The sequence below is a fragment of the Gymnoscopelus microlampas genome (assembly GCF_963454915.1).
Source record: "Gymnoscopelus microlampas genome assembly, chromosome: 3".
NCBI classification, from domain to species: Eukaryota; Metazoa; Chordata; class Actinopteri; order Myctophiformes; family Myctophidae; genus Gymnoscopelus; species Gymnoscopelus microlampas.
In genome coordinates, this window is record NC_139940.1 from 8,089,586 (window position 1) to 8,107,828 (window position 18,243).

Consider the following 18,243-nt stretch of genomic DNA (forward strand, 5'->3'; position numbering starts at 1 on the left):
TAGTGCATTCCATCCAACTCCTGGCTGCAGTTTGACACCCAGTGAGACGAATCTGCCAGCTGGAATTGCTGGATAGAGAAGATGACGTTGGTGTCCTTTCCTTAATTCTGTGGTTCTAAACCTTTTTAGGCCCTGACCCCCCAAAATAATCATATTTGAACTGGGGACCCCCCACCCTGACAAGCACTTGTCATTGTGAGTTGAGGCATTACATTTAGCTAGCTCGGTTCCACAGAAATAAATTGTGTAAATAGCCAAACTACAAGCTTGCAACTCACTGCTAGGTGTTGTGAGCTTGTACAGTAGATCAGCTATTTTCACAAATTGTGTCTCTTTCTTATATTATTTGACAATTTGACCAACGTTTGTCGTGGGTATAATTATTTTTGTGTATTTTTCCATGCTCGCCCAGCGTTCCGGCCTCATCCCTTCACGTTCAGGAGGGTCTGAGCTTGTATTTTTTTGCTTCATGAAAATGTGTGCAAATCTTTGAATATAAATGTATACATTTTTTAAAGCGAACATTTTTAACTCCAATTTTTGCTTCTGGAGGTCCCTGCAACAAATTATTCTTCAGTTGGGGGTCCAAATACATATAGTTTTGGGGGTCCTTGACATGAAAAAGGTTTGAGCATATAGCAACATACTTTTTTCAGAAAACCGTGAGGGTCGTTTGATGCGGGGTTTTACCCACAGTACAACCAACTGTAATCAGCTGGAAGGCATCAGGCTGTGTTGTAAAAGGCCTCTTAAACTGGACAGAATTGAGACCCACTCAGAGGCAGACTGGAAACAAAGATCAGCCTGTGAGTTTAAATTACTTACTCTAATAAATACAAACTGAAGGGCCCAACTTGATGGTCTGTTTTACAAACAACATTGTCCTGTACAGTCTGATGAAACTATCTCATATCTTGGCACCACCTACTCTATAGGATGAAACTGAAGACAAAACGCTAAAAAAGAGGGAAATATACGATGCAAATGTACTGTAATGATATTTTTGGTGCCTGTGGTTTTGATACTTTATTTCACAATGTCCTACATGCATGTATTGCTGTGCTTCTGTGTTTTAGACACTTACAGATCACTTCCTGTGTGTATTCTACGCAGTGGTGTAGCTATAGGGGAAGCAGGGGATGCAGTCACATCAGTGCCCGGGGGTGGAGGGGGCCCGCTCATACCCACAGTGTTAAACGGCCTCTCTCTGTCTCTGACTCTGTCTCTCTCTGTCTCTCTCTGTCTCTCTCTCTCTCTCTCTCATGCATTGAAGGAAGCATGAGCTCGGCCCTGACCTCCCTAGGCTGTGGGGGACTGGTGTAGGGCTGGTGTAGCGCCCAGGATCACTTAGGAAATTGGCACCGGTAGAAAAAAAATGGGTTAGAAAAATCGCGGGATAAAAAATTTAGTACAAAAAAAAATATATATATATGCCACAGACACTTTCAAACGAGAGGGCGATACACAGGCAAGATGTGGTGTCATGTCCTACAACAATGAACACACATTTGAAGATGAAACATCCAGCACGGATGCCAAGACTCTTCACAACAGCTATCCACACTGTGACTGTGAGGTCACGTCACATGCATGTGAAACATGACGTTAATCATTAAGATGGACACATGTACGTTAAACGTTACCACTTGAACTGAAAAGCTCTATGAGGAGAATGCTTAATCAACTTTACCGAAGCTGTCCCAGTATCCCAACCACAGCCACACGGACGGCGGTCACCACCACTTACAGTATAACCTGTATAGCAGCCTACAATATTATTATGATTTATTGTCTTTTTATTTATTGGAAGATAACGTTCCCTGGAGGATCGGAGGTCTGTCCTAAATAGCATGCATCAGGGCCTGCCGTTACTACGTTACACCACTGATTCTACATGTGTGCATCTATACTGTTTCTCTATTTGAACTCAAATTAACCCAATTAAATCGGGACAGCATCTGTGTCATTTTACATTTTAGCTATATATATATGTTGCACATTGGTTGGCTATTCAAAAATTGCAGATCTACAAGCTCATAGTGTGTCATAGGGGTGTCACGATTCACTTACCTCACGATTCGATTCAAAATCGATTCCTAGGGTGCCGATTCGATTAAAATTGCGATTCTGCGATTAATTGATATTCGATTCGATTCTGCGATTTATTGCGATTTTCTAAGGTGCCGATTCGATTAAAATTGCGATTCTGCGATTAATTGATATTCGATTCTGCGATTTATTGCGATTTTCTACCCCAAATCACTTTGCTTTAATTATACTAGAACATTTTAATATAATATAAACCATGAAAAGTTGAATCATACACTGACTTCAATGCAGACAGATCATGTCAGGCAGTCTTTCTGACATTGATTTCAGACAAATTGCCAGTGAAAAAGGTACTAACTTATAAAAAAATAAAAATTATAAAAAAATAAAAAATAAAAAATGTTATTTTTTATTTTTTCCAAAAAAACAATTTTAATATTTTGAATCGATTTTTAAAATCGTGGCATTAAGAATCGCGATTTATTCATGAATCGTTTTTTTTTGACAGGCCTAGTGTGTGACTTTGCTATTGTTTTTTAAATATCTTGAAAATGTGTGCAAATCTTTGAATATATATATATATATATATTTTAAGTTAACACTTTTAACTCACATTTTTGCTGCTGGAGGTCCTTGGAACAAAATATTCTTGAGATGGGGGTCCACTGCCAAATACATATATTTTTGGGGGTCCTTGAGATGAAAAAGGTTTGAGCACCACTGGTACAGTGGTGTACTGTATAGAAACTTTAGAAGACATTAGTTTGTAGTAGGCCTCAGGTCTTAATGGGTTAATTATTTGGCATTGCCTTTAGTCTTAGCCTTTTCTTAGTGTTTTTCCCCTAATAAAGTTGTTTTTCTTTCTTGTTTTCTCATGCCCCCCATGTAAAGTGTCTTTGGGTACCCAAAAAAGCGCCATATAAATGTGAGATATTATTGCTATTCCTTCATCCTGTTATCCGTCTATTTCTATTTTACCCACAGTACACCCAAATGAAATCAGCTGGAGGGCCTTTGCTCAGGCTGTGTTGTAAAAAGCCTCTTAAAATGAACAGAATTGAGACCCACTCAGGGGCAGACTGGAGACTAAAATCAGCCTGTGAGTTTAAATGATTTACTCTAATAACTTCAAACTGAAGGGTCCAACTTGATGGTCCGTTTTACAAACAACCGTACTGTACAGTGAGTGAAGTCTTATGAAACTATCTCATATTAGCACTACCTACTCTATAGGATGAAACTGATGACCAAAAGCAAAAAAAGAGATAGGTATACGATGAAATGTACTGTGTGTGTGTGTGTGTGTGTGTGTGTGTGTGTGTGTGTGTGTGTGTGTGTGTGTGTGTGTGTGTGTGTGTGTGTGTGTGCGCGTGTGCCTGCGTGTGTATGTGTGTGCCCCTGTGTTTTAGAAACTCACAGATCACTTCCTGTGTGTACTGTGTGTATGTGTGTTAAAATGTGGGTAGCCTATGCGTGGGGGTTTCATGCAAGTACCAGACTGCTTTCCTTTTGCACTGTGCTGTTAAGAGTCGATTGGCTACCTTGCATTGTGTGTGTGTGTGTGTGTGTGTGTGTGTGTGTGTGTGTGTGTGTGTGTGTGTGTGTGTGTGTGTGTGTGTGTGTGTGTGTGTGTGTGTGTGTGTGTGTGTGTGTGTGTGTGTGTGTGTGTGTGTGTGTGTGTGTGTGTGTGTCCAAAACCACCTGCTTGGGTGAAGCATTGTTAAAGTCAGACTAGAACAGACAGCAGCTCACAGTCTGTTGAGCAACAGTAAAGACCAATGTAGGACAAAGCAGATATTGGACAAAGTGAGTAACATGATATTTAAACATATTCATGAATATAACACATTACATTGTAATCACTTAATGCATAATATATGTACATTTTATAAGCATAAACTTGTACTAATTAACTGGAGTTACTTTTTTGCGTTGTTCCTTCAGATGTCTGGCAGGCCAGGCAGACCAAGGAGGGTGAGGAACGTTGGAGGAGACAGGGAGGAGAGGGTGGTGGAGGACAATGCAAATAATCCAAGAGATCAAGGCCCACAGGAGGCTACAGGAGATCAAGGTACACAATAACACACAGTCACACACATACATGGCACACACACAGTCACACACACAGTCTCACACACAGACACACACACACACACACACACACACACACACACACACACACACACACACACACACACACACACACACACACACACACACACACACACACACACACACACACACACACACACACACACACACACAGACAACATGATATACCGCACTGCGCTTGCCTGCCTGCAACCGGATCTGAGTAATACGACAAGTTGCTTATTGTGAACACAATACGCTACAAATTAATTAATATATATATTTATTTGGATACAAACTTTCTTTAAGTTTTATTTTGTTGCCTAGCCCAGCCCGACCCAAAGCTCGACAAATATGTGACCAATTGGACCCGGCCCGGCCCGTGCCGACCTGGCCGGTCGGGTCCTGTCGGGCTCAGGCTGAAATCTTAAGCTCTACACAGTATCCAGTGGTGAGCTGTGGATTTTTGAACTAAGGGTACTGTATTTTATGACGTCACGCGCGCGCACGTGCACACACATAGCCACTCAGCTCAGTGCTAGTTGAAATACTGTATTCAACATGTGATTATTAATGTAATCATATGTATTATTATTTTGTTGTATTGTTGCATTGTTAATTTGTTGTTTTTATTTTTGTTTCAAATTAATTCTTTTATTTTCCTTTTCATTTTATATAAAAGCCCTTTACATAGACTCACCCACACATAAGTAGGCCTACTTAAAATAATCAGACAACTTGTCTTTGTCTTGTCTCAGAGAACTGGGTCCTCTGCTAAGCGATCCCCTTCACACCTTGCAGTGCAGAGATGTTGTCTGTCATTGTGAGAGGAATGTAACACATTCAATTCAAGTCCGTGTCTTTTCTCGAGTAGCCTAATGTTATGCAAAGCAGCCAGGTAGACGCTATTGAGAACGGCTCGCCACTGACGGCGCGAACCTTGAGGCTATTGTTTTTAAACTTTAAGGCGTTAAAGACCGCCGCTGACGGTGCGTGCACGCGCGCCCCCAGCTCCCACAGTGTCAGAACTAAGGGTACGCCGTACCCCCCCGTACCCCCTACAGCTCAACCCTGACAGTATCTCTATAGTCATGTGATCGATGGATCTATCTGATTACTCATATTCCATCCTGATTGACTAACAGTGGCTTCCAAAGTTTGCAGGATTGGTCCGTTTTGAACACAATGCCTCAAATCATGAACGCAGCGTCCAGTTTCCGTAAAACTGTGCACGCTCATTCCCACTAGGCAGAGGAAGAAATGCCAGCCTTTTCACATTGGCCTGTTATAGCGCCACCAGCAGGTAGATTTTTGCAAAACAAATCATGAACGCAGCATCCAATTGCCGTGAAAGGCCTAGGAAGAAATGGCACCCTTTTCACATTGGCATATTACAGCGCCACCAGGAGGCCACAATAACCTACCTGACCTGGCAGAGACCTGTGCTCCGAGGAGCACTTTTTCTAGTATTCACTCTGAGTTCTTTGAAAGGAAACATTGAAGCTGATTATATTAAAGTTGAACTCTATTGTTCTAATATCCTCCAGGTGTCCAGAGAGCCGTCATCATTGAGAGAAGCATCTTTAGAGCAGCTGCAGTTTGTCTTACAGCGCTGTGTGTTCTAGGAGTGGTGAGAACCACAGACAGGGTCATGGACTGTGAGTATCAACTGGTGAAAGGTCAAATTCATACACTTACAACAATTAAATGACGCTTTCACTAGAACTTTATTATACATGTCCCATTTTTGGCGGAATAGTGGAGTACAGTACTTGCTACTCACATGAGATATGACAGTAAGCATGCAGACTAGGCATTTGGTGATAATGAGAGTTATCAATATAGCATCCATCCATACATGTGCAGGCTAGCAGCTATGCTGTAACTTAATCCGTTGAGATAAAAAAGAGAAAAAATGGTTTTCTGCTGAGGAAACAGCTATAAAAGTGACCATTTAAGGCAGAATAATGTGATGTGATCATCATTCATTATCACAGGGATGCGGGGGTTAACATAGGTGGACGTGCTGCTTTTCCTGCAGCCTAAAATCTCCTCATGTCTACTCGCTTGTTCTGTTTTTTAAACAGACCCTTAATTAAAGGCATACTAAGATCAGCTGTGTGGTCTCGGTCTCGGTCTCTCTCTCTCTCTCTCTCTCTCTCTGCAGTATAGGCTAGTAGTCTACAATAGGCCTACATGAACACTCCTCCATTAATGTAAACAATATAATTTGAACACATATTTGCGTTGATTGCATCTTAACCGTAGCAACAGCTGAGTCTTTGTCTATTGTCACATTTTGGTCCTTTGCAGATAATTCAGCCATTAAGGAGTTACAGACAAACTACGACCTCATGACCCTGCGCTATGACAACATGACCCTGCGCTATGACAACATGACCCTGCGCTATGACAACTTGACCCTGAGCTATGACAGTATGACCCTGGACAGAGACCAATGGAAGGCCAAATACCTGTGTGCAGGTAAAGCCGGTTTAGAGAGATTACAAACCTTTCTGAAGGAAAATTTATTAGTCTATCTATTATTATTATTATTATTGATATTTTAATTATTGTCAGGGAAGTGTGAATGGCATTAATGCTGATTTCACACTGGCAGCTACACAGATACAGTCTACCATTCATGTTCAATGGAAGCCAGAGACATGAAGATACAAAGATACATCTGACGTTTGTAGCTGCTACAAAGATACAACAGATACAAAGATACAACAAAGTTGATCTGGTTTCAACTTCAGACACAAATATGCTGTGTAGCTTTGTATCTTATCTGTTGTATCTGCCAGTGTGAACGCAGCATTAAAGTTGATGAAATACTAAAAGAGATGTATATAAAAAACATATTATTAATAATAATAAAATAAAAATAAATAGGTTTACCCTCCTTTATCCCTGAATACTTTTATTAACCACTTGAACCCTACAGTCTCTTTACTGGAGAAGTCATACAAGGTGTACAGTACATACAGTGCAGTAAAAAATAGCAGATCTACAAGCTCACAACATATTGCGTGAACTGTCGGTCACCACCATGCCAGCTTGTGGTGAACATGTGTACATCACTATCAGACTTAATTCTATTCTTCAACTTCTTGTTTATGCCCCAAAATGACATGGATTTACAGCTTTTATAGCAATTTGTAGCAATTGTAGAAATATTAGACCTGCAGTTTAAGCATGTTCTAATCATACAATGTACAGGTGCTTTGATGTGGGTGTGGGGTAATTAATGACTAGAATGTAATGTGTCATCCCCACACTTTACCAAACATAATCATTTAAGATTTCTTTGGCTATTCAAAAATAGCAGATATACATCCTCATAGCGCGGCACCAATGCCGCGCTATGAGCTTGTAGATCTAAAAGTTTTGAAAAAACATTTTTGAAAATCTTTGAATATATATATTTTTATATATGTAATGTATATGTAAACGAACATTTGTAACTCAAATCTTTGCTTCTGGGGGGGCGGGAGGGGGGGCTTGAACAAAACATTTTGAGATGGTGGTCCGCGGCCAAATACATATAATTTTGGGGGTCCTTGACATGAAAACGTTTGAGAACCACTGATATTATAGCAACGTACGTTTTTAAAAAAGAAAACTGTTAGGATTTAGAAGACATTTGTAGAATCCCTAGAAGCAAAGATTTTAGTTAAAATGTTCGCTTTCAAAAATGTATATATATATTCAAAGATTTAACCACATTTTCACGATTTTCCCAAAAAAGCTGATTTACAAGCTCATAGCGCAGCACTCGGTGCCGCGCTATGAGCTTGTATATCTGCTATTTTTGAATAGCCAAAGAAATCAAAAAATGATACAGATGCATACCCGGTCTTAATGGATTAATATGTACACATTCAGGAAATATTAGATTGTGAATATTTAGAGAAGACATATTTTGATTTATAATGACTTTCTCAAAATATAGAAATTGCCACAGACATGGACAAGTCTTATGACATGTTGGTGACTCCTGGTTGTGAAGCGTTGTGAGCTTGTAGATCAGCTATTTTCAGTGAAGAGATGTGGTGTAGAGGGAAAAAGGAGGGGTCCTAGTATAGTATAGAGCCCTGGGGGACCCCGGTCAATGAATTACATAGGGTTTAAGTGATAACTAATCAACATGTTAGAATTGATCATGAGTGCATTGAAAAGCCATCAGTAAAACTCCTGTTTGATGTTTAGTCAAGTCCTGTCCCAGTGAATGGAAGACGTTTGGATGCAGCTGTTATTACAAAACTACTGAAGAGAAAACCTGGGAGGAACATAGAAAACTATGTCTGAAGAAAGGAGCACATCTGGTGATCATTAACAGTAAAGAAGAACAGGTTAGTGTGTGTGTGTGTGTGTGTGTGTGTGTGTGTGTGTGTGTGTGTGTGTGTGTGTGTGTGTGTGTGTGTGTGTGTGTGTGTGTGTGTGTGTGTGTGTGTGTGTGTGTGTGTGTGTGTGTGTGTGTGTGTGTGTGTGTGTGTGTGTGTGTGTGTGTGTGTTCATGTATTACTATGCTTTCCAGGGCCAAATGTCCTCACATGTATAGTAAAATGTGATAAATATACATTATAGGGACTATTGTCCTGGTCCTCACATGATAAATATTTGCTCTTGTTTATAAATATAGTTTTTAGTTTTAGGCTTAAAACTAGGACAAGCTTCAGGCTGGGGTTAGGGTTAGGGTTTTGTGAACCTGACTCAATACCGCCCCCATCTGGTGGAGTTAGGTTAACACATTTAGGGGTTACGGTTGGAGTTATGTCTGATTTATACTTAGTTGCACGTCGAGAAAATTGATCTACAAGCTCACACCGTGTCACAGCGGGCCACGTTGTGAGCTTTTAGACAGTTTTCTCTGCTTTCATGTTATTAGGGTTAAGAATGGCCTAAACATGGTAAAAATGGCATTCATAAAATCGGCATGGTAAAATATTTATATCATCACAGGTATAGTAGTGTGTGTGTGTGTGTGTGTGTGTGTGTGTGTGTGTGTGTGTGTGTGTGTGTGTGTGTGTGTGTGTGTGTGTGTGTTCACTATAATCACAGAATTACGTCACATGCATGTGATGTAATTGTGTGATTATAGTGAAAACCTGAACGTATCAGAGAAAATTAATTATGTTTCAATCATGTACAAATGATCAGGAATTCATCAGAGGATTGATCGCTGGGGATCTGTGGGCATCAGACATTGGTCTGAAAAAGTCTGCTGGTAATTGGATCTGGATAGACGGAACTCCGCTGACAACAACACAGTGAGACATTTTACATTTTGTTCTATTGTCGTTCTATCAAAGTCACTGTATGTGAGTAATCTCTCAAGAACAGATTCTGCTCTGCACAAACAGCAGAGGTCGCTGTTTTTCATTTTCAGTTGGGTCTGGCTACGCGAGACTAGTATGTGAGAGACTGAGTGGATGTGATTAATACACATCATGTTGTTTACTCTGCAGGTACTGGGGCAGTGGATATCCTATTAACAATGAAGACATGAACTGTGCATACTACCATGGCAGTTTTGGAGGATGGAGGAATGGGTTCTGCTCACGTGGAGGGCAAAGTACAAGCCACGGCTTCAGTATCTGTGAGAAGTGATGTTTCTCTTAACTTCATTGATGAAACTGCAGCTTAGTGTTCTGCTTTGTCAAGTTAAACAGTAAAACTGTAAAAAGAAAAATCTAACATTTTATTGTACAGAAGTACAAACAGTTGTACCATTACTCACCTACTGGATCAGTGAGAGGTAGGAGCAAGAGAGTTAATCAAACTAATAGATTTAATTTATTATTAAAAAATAGTCGATGATTGAAAATGTCTTAACATAATCTATTAATAATCAATCTCTATTTTGGGGATGACATTACAGGCGAAAAGTATAAAAAATAAATGAATCATTTTATTTTTTAAATGTGCTTCTCGATAATTCAAATAATTGAAAAGGTAATCAATAAGAAAATAATCAATAGTTGTATTCCTGTGGTGAGAAATGATGTTTCTCTTAACTTCATTGATGAAACTGCAGTTTAGAGTTCTGCTTTGTCAAGTTAAACAAAAAAACTCAAACATTTTATTGTATAGAAGTACAAACTCTTGAAATCACATTAAAGGAGTAGTTCACCCCAAAAAATGTCTTATTTTCTATCAATTCCACACCCCATGAAGCCTTGAATTCATGGAGGTTTTTAGTTTTTTGTCTCATTCCTAAGACAATAATGTGATGAGCGATGGAGTCTCTACAAGTCTCCACCAGAGAACTATTATGACTGACTGTCATAATGTTGTTCTTGTTCTCTCTGTGCTAATGTGTGAGATGTAAACCATTATTATGACTATTGACCAGTGGTGGAACAAGTACTCACATTTTTTACTTGAGTAAAAGTATCAATACTGCAATGTAGAAATCTCTGTTACAAGTATAGGTCCGTAATTCAAAATGTACTTACAGTACAAAAGTATTGGTATCAGAATGTACTTAAAGTACAAAGGTAAAAGTACTGATAATGCAGAATGTCCCATTTCACAAGTTTTAAGTGTATACAATGTATGAAAAATCTTTTGAAAATAGCAGATCTACAAGCTCACAATGCGTCACATCACGACGCATTGTGAGCTTGTAGATCTGCTATTTTCAAATGGCTAACATGTCTATAGGATTGAAGTGATTAATGTGTGTTTTGTAATAATAACCAAAATCTACAAAGTAACTAAAGTGTTCAAATAATTGTAGTGGAGTAGAAGTATAATATTTGCCTCTGAGATGTAGTGGAGTAGAAGTAAAAGTACTGACAATAGGACGTACTTCAGTAAAGTAGAAAATACCTCAAAATTGTACTTAAGTACAGTACTTGAGTAAATGTACTTAGTTAGTGGAGGATAAATGAACATGTTGCCAGCTGTGATTCATGTAGAATAATACACCATACTTCTTTTGTGATAAACTAGGATATCGTGGCTGTCGGGTGGAAACCTTGTATGTTCAAAACCACTAGTTTTCAGGAAATGTAAAAAAAGAGCCTGTGTTCCAATGATCAGTGTCTTTTTGGACCAATACTTCTTTTGGGCTCATTTTGATTTAGATTTATCTTAAGTTTATCTCCTTCCCATGAGATGAGAACGAGATCATATTAAGTGGTTAATGCATAATGTACATTTTACGTTCCTAGAAATGTAGTGGAGTTAAAAGTACAATATTTATCTTTGAGTTGTAGTGGAGTTAGTCACCCAAAGTATCCAGAAATACAAATACTAATAAAAAAGTACAGTATTCAAGTAAATGTACTTGGTACTGTCACCATTGATAATAACTACATTGGATCCATTAGAACACAGGTTTATTTTATTTTTCATTTCCATTTACAGTGATGACATGTCGAGTGATTTCACTTATTTTCTGATAGCATGTATGTTTGGCCTGTTTTGCCTTTCTTTCTCTTTTATTGATACAGTCTAAGTTTAATAATTGTTTATTTTTAATAGTTAGGCCTATATCAGACCTGTCTATTTGTCTGTCCGTTAATCTCAGGCAAAATTGGACCAATCAGCATGACAATTTGTAACTCCAATCCCAGAAGTGATCTTGTTTTTTCTCCAAATCGGCCTCATGGTGGCGCTATAACACGTCACTTCAAGGTTCAATGCTTGAACCATAGGTTGTACAATAATAAAAAACAAACCTTGGATGATGACGCAACTTCCCATCTATGTATATATACTCCCCATTTGCGCCTGACAAGATTTTCAACCATTTTGTGTTTTCTTCAGACACACTTTTTGCTACTAAAGATTATCAGTATCGGTCCAATTTTATAATTTTACAAATTCTACAAATTTTAAAATCTTGACATGCTCAAAATGTTGCTATGTAATGCTATTTGTACTGTGTTTGGTATTTAGCTTTTATTTTTTATCTTATTATACTGTTATTGTTGTCACAGTGTTGAGGTTTTAAGTAGAATAATTTCACTGCCTGTGATGTTGTCACTGCTCTATGGTAAGTACATGTGATATCAAACCTTTACTGTTATAGTGATGCATTAATAATGTGTTTGTATTGTAACCAGGTTTATTATCAACTTGTAAACTGGGCAGTGGAAATATTTAATAAATCTTTACTTGACAACAGCATTGTTCAAGTCTATGAATTGACTATGACAGTGGTTCTCTAAGCGGGGTCCTTGAGGGGGTCCCAGGGGGTCCCCAGCAACATGTGTTAACATAGCATCACAATCAGTTTAACTTTAACCACTTTAACCCTGTACACAATGACTATTTGAAAATAGCTGATCTACAAGCTCACAAGGCGTCACAGCACATTGTGAGGTTAAACATAATTACATTGTATTCTCTACAACATGGAGTTGTATTTTCTTAAATGCAGACCTGATCATATATTGCTGATTGTAGCATCAGCCCACTGCTCCATACAGAGATGCCCCCCAGGAGAGAGAGAGGACAGCCAGGGAGGAGAGAAACACACAGTCTGTGTCTGTCTGACAGCTGGTCTATAGCAGTGTGTGATGTGAATATTTCAAAAGAAAAAGGAAAAAAGTTTTTTTTTTTTGGACAATCAAAATCTATTGGAATTATTTTGACATGGAGTCATAATTAAACGTAATGTTGATACGGCACAGTGACCATCAAGACAATACAAACATGGCACTTCATGTCAAAAAGGTTGCTGACCCCTGCACTAAGCCCTAGTGTATCAACCAGGTAACAGGAAAGGTGGGCACCAAAACATTCTGGGCACAAGGGAAAACTGGGCACTAGAGAAGACTGGGCGCTGGGGAAACTGGGCACTAGGAATAGTACTGAGGTCAGAAGTACAATATAACAGAGTTTTAAAAAGTACAATATAAGATATTGTAACTAATATTAAATATTATTTGCCAAAATACTGAATATAGTACTGTTAATTCTTTTTTTTTAAAAAGACAAATACCTGAAAATTGTAAGGACTCCAAAAATAGCTGAACTGAATGCGATAGAAAAACATAGCTAAACAGTAGGCTACACTATGTAGATAATGTGTGTTTTTATTGACCAGGCATAGGTAGGCTACCATGCAATCAGTCAACAGAAACAATTTCATATAAATATATTTAAAGACCTAGACACTGACATCTACACTTGGACTAACCGGATATAAATACATATAATTTACAATCTATCAATAAAACAAGAAGAAAAAGAAAATGATTTGATGACTGTTTTGGCCTATAATTATATTCCAAAGTGTGGTGATGCAACAGCTGTAATTATTAAGCAGATCAGAGTCAGAGTCACACCCTGAAGTCACGTGACATACACAAACCACAAGGTGACTTATACTGGTGTAATAAATAGTACATTTAAGCATCAACAATGTTTGTCTGCATATCAAACATAAATATAATTCTGTAATGGAAGATAATTACACCATGTTAACGTATTTTCTACAACATTTAAAAGAGTAATGTTGACGTTTATTTGGCTCTGTAGGCTACTGTAGCCTACAGTTCAGTCACCACATCAGTTGATCAGAATCTCTTCTGTCCAATAGAATTATGAGAGGAGAACTAACTGTTTTATACATTATATACCGTATGTATATTGTTAGGATTTAAAGATCATACTGGAGCCACAAACCACCAGGAAACAATAGGTTGCAAACACATATCCAGTTTATTTAGCCGGATACTGATGATTGCCATGCTTCTAAACAAAGACAAAGAAACAAATTATAATATCATGCCAGATAAAATATCAAACATAAATATGGCCTTAAATCATAACATATTGGCCAATATATATATCATCAAAATAATAATTGGCCAAGTATTTACTTCATAATATTAAACACATCTAAATATATAACTGAAGTTCATCGATTCTTAAATATAATCCACATCACTAGAAGTAAAACACTGGAACTTACTGTACATTATACCAGGTTTAACAGACGCATGGCAAACATAAGTGGTGCAGCACACGGCAAACACACGCCGGCTGCATGTGTTTGGAAAAAAAGGACAAAGGGAGAATGGGAATCCGGTCCTGATTTTATAGTGTGAGGAAGTGAGGTCACCACCACAGGTACCAGTCGGAATCCCATTGTGGTGTCTCCTTGTGGAGCGGAGGGGAAATGAACCTTGCAGTTTCTGACATAATTATATAGACTTTATAATGTATCTGTCTTGGTAGAGTCAGAAGGTAAGTTATGTTATTATAATAATACTTTATACTTATCTTAATTTATACTTTATCTTTATTACATAATATATACATAATTTACAAAGCACTCAGCAGAATGTATAAAATAACAAGCCAAGACAAAGAGTCAAATAGATAAAATAAACAATATAAACTAGAAAAAGTGATCAGGTCTCTGCCAGGTCAGGTAGGTTATTGTGGCCTCCTGGTGGCGCTATAATAGGCCAATGTGAAAAGGATGGCATTTCTTTCTCGGCCTAGTGGGAATATGCGTGCAAAATGTCACGGAAATTGCACACTGCGTTCATGTTTTGAGGCATTTTGTTTAAAACGGACCTCTCCTGCAAACTTTGGAAGCCAATGTTAGCCAAAAAAGATGGAATATGAAAAATCGGACAAATCTGTGTTGATCACATTACATTTACATTACATGACAGTCATTTAGCACACGCTTTTATCCAAAGCGACTTACAATAAGTGCATTCAACATAGGTAGGGAACGAAACGACACATGACTATTAAGATACCGTTTACCGATTTGCGTGTTTTTTGGACAGAATCTGTAGGAGTAATAGCAAAAAATGTGTTTTGCACAAATCGGCCTCCATGTGGCGCTGTAACAGGCCAATTCGGCTTTGGCATCCAGGGAGTGTGTGTGCACAGTTTCGCAGCGGCCGGGCCAGCGGTACCGGAGATTAGCCGTTCACAGACAGACACACACACAGACGATGCCGAGACAATAACAATAAGTGAAATTGGAAGTGATGGCACTAAGAAATGAGCACACAAAATTGGAGCTGTAACTCTAAAATTGAAGCTGATAAACGGGTACCCTTTCCTGATTGAACAATGACTGACATGAACAATTAATACAGACAAACCAGACCATGACAGAGATTAAAATGCAGCAATAAGTTACGTTTATTTCACAAAATTCAGTCTTCTACTAGAAGTCCAATCTGATCTGTACAAAAAGACTACATGACAGTTAAGGAAATGAGAGGTTCTAGAGAAGGAAAAGAACAGATGTACAACATCATGTTAGATTTATTTTCGTTTTTGCGCTTCCTTTATCCGGCAAGGTTCATCATTCCAAACTAAACTGAAACCAGCTTTAAAAATGCAAATTTTAAGAGGTACCATCCAGAAAGGCATGCTGAGGAAGAGGTGGGGGGAGGAGGGGGGTTGAGCCCCCCGGGTGGGTTACCTGACCCCCCCATCGCTAAGAGATCCTCCTCTTCGTCAGACGAGACTCCGGTGTACGCGACCAGGCCGGCCTTATTCATCCTCTTTGCTGACGGCTCTGCGAGGAGGAGAGAAAAGAGAGAGAGATGGGGGGAGAAAGAGAGAGAGATGGGGGGAGACAAAAAGAAACAGACAACAAAAGAAAGAGAACAAAGCACAGGGCATGACGGTGTGGGAGAAACGGTCTAAGTCTAATCAATTGCATAGAATTTTTAAAAATGATGTTTTGAGTTAACTTTTTGTTTTTGTTTTTACTTCTACCCGATGATTCATAGATTACATACATATTTGCAACTACCAGTATATTAATATTATTACGAGTATATTTACAACTATGAATAGATTAATATTACCAGCATATTCATATATTTTTACAACAACCGAACTGGAGGTGTGATTTAGTTTTTTTTGTTAAGTGTTTTCCAAAAGTTATACAAATGAAGTTGATCTTTATGAAAGGCTAATGGACTAAGGAACTCTGTCTATGAACTCTGTCTGCGGTCGTTTGAGTCAGAGGTCAGACAAGGCTGTGACATGAGGCCCTTACCCAGAGGGCTTTGCAGCACTCTTCTGTCCTCCATCTTGGGTCTCACTCCTCCACTTACAGGGATGGGTGGAAGCACCAGCTGCCTGTCAGCCAGTGTGGAATGAGTTACATGATGGCTTTGGTTCATGCGTTAGCATTTTAATCCCTTTGCTGTGATTAAGTTATTCTTTTTGCATGGTTTGTATTTTGCTGTGCGATTGTTTGCTTTGTTTAAATATGATTAACTTTGAGTGTCAGAGAGGAGGATATAGCAGTGCAGAGCTGGCCTTTTCCCCAGCCAGGGAAAAGGCCAGCTCTGCACAATGGACATTCCATGTGGCACTGGCCTGTGCAGTAGATGAAGTATGACGTCAGTGTGCAACAGTATGACGTCAGTGTGCAACAGGCAGCGCGATATGGTGGAGGTGCTAGGATGCACATGCTTCCCTCTTGTCGCCAAAACCATCCCCTCCGAGGCGGTGCAGGACCAGAAACGAGACTAGCACATCAGACAGTGTGGGAGCTCACAGCCACAGTCCGGTCACTGCTTCAACGTACTCCAGCTGGACAGACAGACATCCTCACCATGTCCTGTGGACTGATGAGTACAGTATGGCGGGCCAGATGCCTGAAGGTCTATTGACCGAAACGTTGCCTAGATAAAGTTGTCCTTATTGTGCAAGTGTAGGTGGTGTGCGGGTCATTTTATTGTATTCTGAGCCCAAGGACACCAAAATTACTGTTGACATTACCCCAAATTGGGAAGAAGTTGTGTTAACCACCGTTTAACCCTTCACTTGTTAATTTTCCTCTAATAAACTGGTTTAGTTTCAAATGAACCGACTGTCGCTGATTGGCGTCTGATCAGCACTTCACATATGGTGGACAATACGGGTAATAGTTGATAGCAGCCAACCCGAGTGAAACTCCTACCCTTGTTTTTAGCAGCTGATACACTATGGAGCGTGCGCTCACTGCCTCACAAATCATTAATGCTTTATGCTGACAAGCTTCACCCTCCATGAACAGAAATGAACATTCTCCTCACTATGAGACTACACTTGTCTTAACCATGTAAAGCCATACTGTGTATCTTTTTCAATTAAGTTACTTTAATTAATTTAAAGTTAATTCATTAAAAGGTTCACATATCTTTCTATTAAACACAATTTTCTTTGTTGCAAGTGTCAGCCCCTGACACACTTGGTGTGACCATGATGTCCAAAATGGTGAATATAAAAAAAAGGCTACAAACGTGTTTTTTGACCTCTACAGTATTCGTGCATTAACACATTTTGTGAAAATGGATCCTAAAGCTCATCTGTACCTTGGTTAAAGGTTTCGTCCAGAACGAGGGCATAACAAATAATTATGTTTTAAAATATTTGACCCAGAGTTTCACTCAATTTCACGTTAGATCCTGACATATCTAAAAAATAATATGCACACCTCATAAAGAACAAAACCACTAATTGATGGTGCTGAGAGGCATTGGATTAACAGCCTCAGTAGACTGAAAGAACGAGCCCAATCGATGGTCTTGAAGGGCGGAGCCAAACCCAGGTGCTGGATTCCAGCGCCTGGGTTTGGAGCACTCTGATTGCAGGAGATAACAAGGTCCTAAGACCAGCGTTCCTGCAAGGTTCTCCCAGGCTTTTTTTCTTTTGAAACAAAAAAAAAGGCATGGGTTTCCGAGGCTACAGCCTCAGTGACCTGATAGAATAAGCTTTGTCAAATAATCAAAATGCGTACAGGTGTTAATGTACAGGTGTTAATGTGACACAATTTGGCATGGGTAGGTTGTGAGAGTTACGACACTAGCGCTGACTCCCATTGTAAGAATGGAATGCGGAAGTTCTCGGTCTCTCAATAGCCCATAGCAGCCCGCTTTGCGGTGAGATCAAAGAGTGACGTTACTCTCTCTTCTACACTCTGGGTTGTATACGGGGGGCTGGCCTGCAACGCAATGAGATTGAGATGAGTAGAATAGTACCCATTGCTTTAATTTAATACATTGTAGAAATCATATTTGCATCCCCACATGTTTAAAGAGATTATAATAACTATTAGCAACTGGCTTAATGATGAGAAAACAAGTTACATACTGTATACGCTATGTTCTC

General features: G+C 39.1%; 1 protein-coding gene across 1 annotated transcript in view; it reads left to right on the top strand.

The window, feature by feature from the left end:
* sult2st3 (sulfotransferase family 2, cytosolic sulfotransferase 3) overlaps nt 1-8,253 on the top strand; it is a 340,324-nt gene extending 332,071 nt beyond the window's left edge. Inside the window, exon 7 of the transcript XR_014600183.1 lies at nt 8,224-8,253. The gene's annotated coding sequence lies outside the window, so the exon portion shown is untranslated. The remainder of the gene's footprint in view (nt 1-8,223) is intronic.
* The last annotated feature ends 9,990 nt before the right edge of the window (nt 8,254-18,243 follow it).